Below are 7,146 nucleotides of genomic sequence, written 5' to 3'. Positions count from 1 at the left end.
GATTCCCACCCCACCCTCTAATCGCCGCCACTGTTCATAAACATCAGTATCTGTCCACTGTGCTCTAGATCAGTGTTCTCAACAGCCTGGCCACTGACTGGTGCCGTGCCCTGGCTGCAACTATACCGGGCCGCGATGATTATAACGCCAATGCACCCTACCCTACCTTCACCTCTTTGCGAATAAGGAATAATCCAGAGTAGAAGCCCCTAGATAGTATAGGATTTACAAATGGTAAAGACATTTCGCTCAACTGGACCTTTGGCAGCCGTCAGGGCTTTTTCTTTTTTCCAAATTTTCGTCTCCGTTCGAAAAACCGCTGTGATATTCCAAAATCTGAAAAATTACATCAGCTTAGAATTCCTTTTAGAGCATTGACATGAATTTTCGTTAATTTGCTTTCACTGTTATCTAGATATTCTCAATATATTCGCGATTACGTAAGTCTATGAAACTATCGTTAATATCTGGAAAATAATGAATAATCAATGCTCTAGAAGGGATTCTAAATTAAACAAACCCACGCACTGCGAACCATCAAACTCAAACAACCGTCTAAGCTGCAAAAACAAATTTACCAAGCTTTGAAATGTTGATTACAAGCTGATGTAATTTTTCAGATTTTGGAATATCACAGCGGATTTTCCAAGGGGTTTGAAAATAATCGCCCTGGCGGTTGCCAAAGGTCCAGTCGAGCCTTAACCTGCGGTCCGCGGATTCCCAAAGGGATGTCTGTGCTCCCATGGGATCCGCAAGCATTTGAAGAGACAAGAATTTTTATTCTTGTCGTTAACATTTGACGAAAATATACTGCCTATTGTTAAATATACCGATTTATAAATTAAATACGTAAATGTAAATGAAAAACGTGCTAATGTTAATAGTTTCTATTAATATTAAAGATTGTTAACCATAATACGTAATATAAAATCCATATGTACTGTACAGATGATCAGTAAAAAAAGACTGTCGGTCTGAGTTTTTTGCGAGCTCGCGATCTTTGACGTAAACACAGAAACAGCAAGGGATAATAAACACCCGACCGTAAACATGAAGGAATATACTCTCCCGCTTCTCACATTTGTAGAAGATGTCAATAAAAAGCTCAGCTCAAAGGAGAGAGTATATTCTGCTTTTAAATATATTTTTTTCTGTTATATACTCTGTTTGGCCCCACTGAAAGTCAATGGAGTTGTTACAACTCAGAAGTATTCCTAACTATACAATTCTCAATAGTGTAAGGAAATCTTTCGGCTCTAGAGTCGTTTTCACGTTCAGAAGACACAATGGCGCTTATGGAGAAACCGCACAGTGTTGCCAATACAGCGCTAGCTTATGTCGCCGGGAAATGATGACCTTCCTTCACAATGAAGGGGTTACATATTTTGTATATATAATGATAATTATATGTAATTATTAATATTAATATTATACTGTGAACGTTACAGTTATCCTTTGTACTATGATCCATTGCGATCACTACACACGCGAGTGTAATGCACGAATATCTAATCACTTAAAAAAGTAAAAATCACTGAGCGATCACACAACGAAAACACTTTTTCGAGAGAGGGAAAAAGTCTAAACATACCAAAGCAGATCTCTCACTCAAGTAAGGGGAACCTGACACATGGGTTAGATTAAGTTGCAACCCAAACAAACAAATGAGTTATGGCCCACGTGAACTGTTAAGACATGAATGACTCAAGCAAGGCATGTCATATTTCTATCTTGAAGCCCCATATTTTGTCACGTGTTGGAAAGCCTTTCAAAGGTTAATATGGTGTCTATGAATTTATGTGTACGTTGGAAACTGAAAGGTGATCTTCATTTCAGTATTAATGTCGACAGTAATGTGAACAAAAACAAGGTGTATTTGCGACAGCACTAATGTTGCTCACAACAGCAGCATTGGAAATAATTGTCAATTATTAAATTTAAGTAATTTCAATTCTATTATAACAAACTGCATGAAGTTCATATTTTTACTGAATGGAAATAAAATGACAACTCTAAAACTTGGTGGTGATTAGCCGGAATGCTGCGGTGAGCCGGCTCAAGATGGCCAGACAACGTCTCCTTACTTCGCGCGCGGCTCGGGTTAAAAAGAAACTCCAAATGCATGGAAGTAATATTTCTGGGAACCTTTGAGTGGTTATAAAAAATAATTTCATTATTTTCTCCACAACTTTGTCGCTGGAAGTTTTTACTTGGAATTACAGAACAAGAAATGGCCAGCGACATTTTCTACTGCACGAATATAAAAAATCTCCACATACTTTATTTGAATATTTTTTAATGCAAATATGCTTTAAAGTATTGATAAATTCTGAGTACCTCCATCACCTATGACAATTACAAAACAGTGTCAATTTTTTTAATAATGAAAGCTTAAATTTTACGGCATGTTTCAACGTTAAGAATGAAAACAATGTAAAAATTGTGTTTTCACAGAAAATGTGCGTTTTTAATTTATTTAAAATTATGTAAGCAAGTTACCAGTTTTTTGTGTTCACCATCGTATTCTCTACAAAATTTCCTGAAAAACTGCAGGAACCGATTTTACTTAAGCTAAATTTGTAAATCCAGAAATTTCGCAACAGCGCGCTCGTATTTCCCATAAGAAAAGCATTGCTCATAAGAGCCCATTGTGTCTTCTGAACGTGAAAACGACTCTAGATCCGAACCTATTCAAATCGAATGTGAAACAATCGTTTTAACGAAGGAACGTGCGATAACGCAGCGAAGGCACTATAAATGTGTGTTTGCTCAGAAACTGGACAACTGTTTGCTGCTACGGAAGCACCCACGAGAGAGTGGGTTGGGAAAAAGAGAGAATTTGTTAGCCTCGTTCCAGGGAGCTAGAAAATTATGCTAAGCCTCTGCTCGAGAGGCTTAACAGGATTTTCCGGCGAACAGATTTCGAAAATTTTGAACAAAAAATAACACAACAGTTTACATAAAACATCAATGAAACTATTAATACGAAACAAAATAAACATGTCTACACGTAATTAACAAAGGGCAAATGGGCCTCCCTACTTTCGATTCGCAACATAAAACATGTTTCGCTAGTACTGGCGGTTGAAGGTCATCCTCTTCTCCCTGTTTTCCCTTTTATTTCTCTTTTGCGCACAATGAAATGCACGCAATACAGAATCCAGTATATTCCGTAACGGGTTTGGAGACAGTTCGCTCGTTGTCCAATCTCATGGCAGAATGCTCAACTGCCTTCCTAATCGGCGTTCCGCATAACACATGCCACTAAATAATTTCATAACTCCTCTATATCGATTATTGATTACTAGCTTGCTCAAGTTGATCATTCTCACACAACACACACAGCAAAGAAATTTCAAAAGAAAAAAACTAGAATGATTACTCACAGATATCCTGTAACGTAGTTAGATTGAAATTCTAACATAATGTACTAGATTTCGTTACAAAACATCAAATCAGCAACACTGGGCAGCATTCAAGAGATTGAAAGTAACTTATAAATCGTGGATTAGGAGACTGACACACCAGTCTCTGCCGCGGCGCAGATCCCATTTTCGTTTCGTCTCCCTCCCTCAGCGTCTCGTGTTCTACCCTGCTCGACCATCTTCGCCATTGTTGCCAATTGTCATTCCATTCCTGGACACACTCGCGCAAACATAATTGAAAACAATTGAATAGCGCTCCATATCACGGTTTACACCGTTCGGCAGGGACGTTAATGTGGCAATATAGCATTACGTAGTGGTTGCTTCTTTCATGAAGTGCATTTTCATTGGCTAGCTAGTAATTACTATTGCCAACTGTAATAAAGCGCTATTTCTATCATGGAAGGAGAAAAAGTCGAAGTGACGGTGAGTTTTGTTGGATTTGAAGCATCATAATATTATGCTAAGTTTTGATGGGTGACAAGTTCATAACAAAAGAAAAAGCCACGCGGCTTATCGGCTGGTGGCAGGCAATACTTGCTATTCTTCTTGTTATTGTTGCGAAAGCCTGCAAAATGTACAACAAAGGCAGCCGACTGTCACCCATCACAGAGAGGCAATAATACTGATTAAGGAGGAGTGTTTGTGGTCCAATTGTCGCGGTTCAACACGTTCGAAGCTTATTAGTTCTCAAACCAGTTGTAGTATCAGTCGTGTATCACATGTCGTTACAGTTGAACTACCAATGCGGACGGGTTTATTGGGAGTGAACAGTTAAAATGTCACCAGGTCCATTAATGGAATGGAAAAATAATACATTGTTTACTTTATTTGAAATCACACAAATAACGAATCACTGTGAAGAAGTCTTCTTTGCATCATTTTGGGTAAAATTACTCATGTTACTTCATATTTTGCGAAGTTTTCGTCTATATGTATGCACATATAAAGCCACTTGTTAGTACATATTAAACCCAGCCCTGGTTATAATGCATGGCGTTTAAAACTCAACTCTCTGATTTCCTGTGCCTCGGCGCACTGTAGCGATTTTTCTATATGTTCCATTAGCAACACTGGTTCTCGCATTATGTTGCGCCGCTCGGGGCAGAGACTCGTGTGTCACACTCTACTTTCACTGGTGGCGTCTGTAATGGCTTTGGAGTAGTGATTAGAACTAACTTCCAATCAAGTGGAAAACTGAGCGGTTACACGGGATCTGTTCTTGGAACAAAGTGCTCGCACATAACGACAATTAATAGTCGAATAAATAGGTATATAATTTAGTTTAGTTTCAAGTTCAGCGATCAGCATTCTTTCTGTGATTATTATTATTATATAAAATACTGTGTTATTTTGCCCCACACTGAATTAAGTACATAGAAAATTAATTCGATCGCGAGTACTCGCATTTAAGCAGCACATGGAGATTCGCATCTTCCAAGTCATGTTGTAAGAATTGTCTTGGGAATGATTGTTGAAAATATCTAATATCCTTGAAATTTTCAATGAAGCCTTTTTAACGTACATTTCTGATTTAACGCTCTCTTTAAACTAGGGTTGCCAGATTGCGTACATGAAAGATCTATTTCAGAACAAAAAAGGGGTATCATTCTAGTAATAGCTTTTCTTCTATCTTGGCCACGCTTGCTTCCATAAAATACAACCTTTTGGTCTTGCAAACGTACACAGTAGCAAGGGTGACATTTCTTACTTCTTGAAGGTGCCTTTCGGGCTTCACGGTATTTAGGGTTTCCAACCATACGATGAAGCTGCACACCAGTTTTTTTTATTATGTTTTAGAATTTTTCTCATGCTTATAAATTTCCACTGCCACTATGGGCATAATTCTCTTGAAGAACATCGAACACTTGTGAAAACTTTCCATTCAAAGCTGGGTGGCATGTTCTATCAATTACACCCTAACAACAGCGATTAGACGTCATCAATGAGGTACACTTCTCGAGAAGTTATCTGACTGTCCTGAAATATTTCTGAGTTCAGAAATCTACAATCTGGCAAATGGTATGACTTGTTTGTCTTGTATGTCAAGGAATGGCACACATTCGTTGAAATTTTTGATAGTTGCAATTTGTAGGGGTATTTTCCCAAAATCTTACGATATTCAATTCTGAATGGGATGATGATTCCAAGACAGTAAGAAGCGTCAGCTGAGAATATGCAGCTCTACGACAGACTCTTCTCCACTGTGCTGATATATTTTCATTCTCGCCCATAATATGAGGTTAAAACATATAATAATATGTAATAAGGACTCAGATAATAATACTTGATTTGGGGGAATAATGTTGAACAGCATTTACCATCATACTTGTTCAAATTGAATGCAAATAATTTTTCCTGAGGTTTGAAGCACTGTAGTAGGTAATGGGTAACTTGGACGTAAACGGCGTCACATCTGAACACAGAGAGGCATGTTTACGAATAGTTTACGGGAATGCCTTGCAAAATACTGTGCGACGAAAATGTGGTCGCAATGTGAACAAGCGCCATGATTTGCACGTTCATAGATTTCTTACTCGGTGCTATTATGGAGCAGTTAGTATAGCGCTCACTTTCTCAGCTTCTTTTTCAAGGCATGTGATGTCGCGATTAAAATCCAGACCTCTCCATGCTTACGTGAATTGTATGAACTGACATACTCCATTAATATTTGCTGAGTATGATGTTCAGTGACGACACAAAATTAGTTTAATCTTGTAATAATTATTTCGACACCGAACTTTGGAAAAAAAAAATCATGGTTGGCCGACACTTTTATTTCTAGGAAAGTCCTACAAACAAAATTATGTGATTTTTTCAAAGGCATCCCCCTGAGCATCCAGACACAGCTGACATCAATGTGTCAGTTCCATGAGTCATTTGGCGTAGATGAAAGTTGACTGCTGTCGTAGACGCTGCAGGACAACTTTTGTTAGTGCTTCCTTCATCTGTCCTCAATTTCTTCCCTCTCATATGCTCTATAAGCGGCTCAAACAAATCTGATAATCATTGAGGGCAAATCCGGAGTGTACGGACATGGAGGAAACCCCTTTCAGAGAGTTGTTGCTGTCAAATTGACCATGTGGGGCCGTGCGTGCATTTTCATGGTGAAGAATGACACTTGCAGACAAAATCCCAGATCTTTTCTTGCGAATGGCATTACGTACGGCATCCTTCATCATTGTGCAGGAATAATGAGCATTTACCAAAAAATCCACATAAAGAACACCACCTTGCATTGTAATAGGTCCACTCCCGGTCCCCGACATGACGTATCTTTCATACCCCAGCACAGGGCCAGACGTCATTTTGGGTACGGGAAACCGGTCGTGATTTTTACTTACGGTCCAGGTTTTTTAGTTCGGTACTGAGACGGTTCTTTATTGTCGTACTAGTGCGAGGCGGGGATAAATACCTTGAAATGTTACACTTTTTGGTTTACCTTAGATATGTAGACTCGAACAATAATAACACACTAATAGCATTATACCAAATACCTGAAAAACATAAAATGATAACACTGACAAACGGTAAAAAATATGAATATATTGTATCAACAAAAAAAAAATTGGAATCAACAAACGATTTACATCACCCCCTCACTCATTCTCTCTCTCTCTCTCTCTCTCTCTCTCTCTCTCTTTCTCTCTCTCATGCTCACTTCTGGGGAATTTTTACATGGGAATATACATACAAATCATGGATCTAATCAACATACCAT

The sequence above is a fragment of the Lepisma saccharinum genome, chromosome 20 (assembly GCF_977018435.1).
Source record: "Lepisma saccharinum chromosome 20, izLepSacc3.1, whole genome shotgun sequence".
NCBI classification, from domain to species: Eukaryota; Metazoa; Arthropoda; class Insecta; order Zygentoma; family Lepismatidae; genus Lepisma; species Lepisma saccharinum.
Note: the sequence above shows the minus strand (reverse complement) of the source record.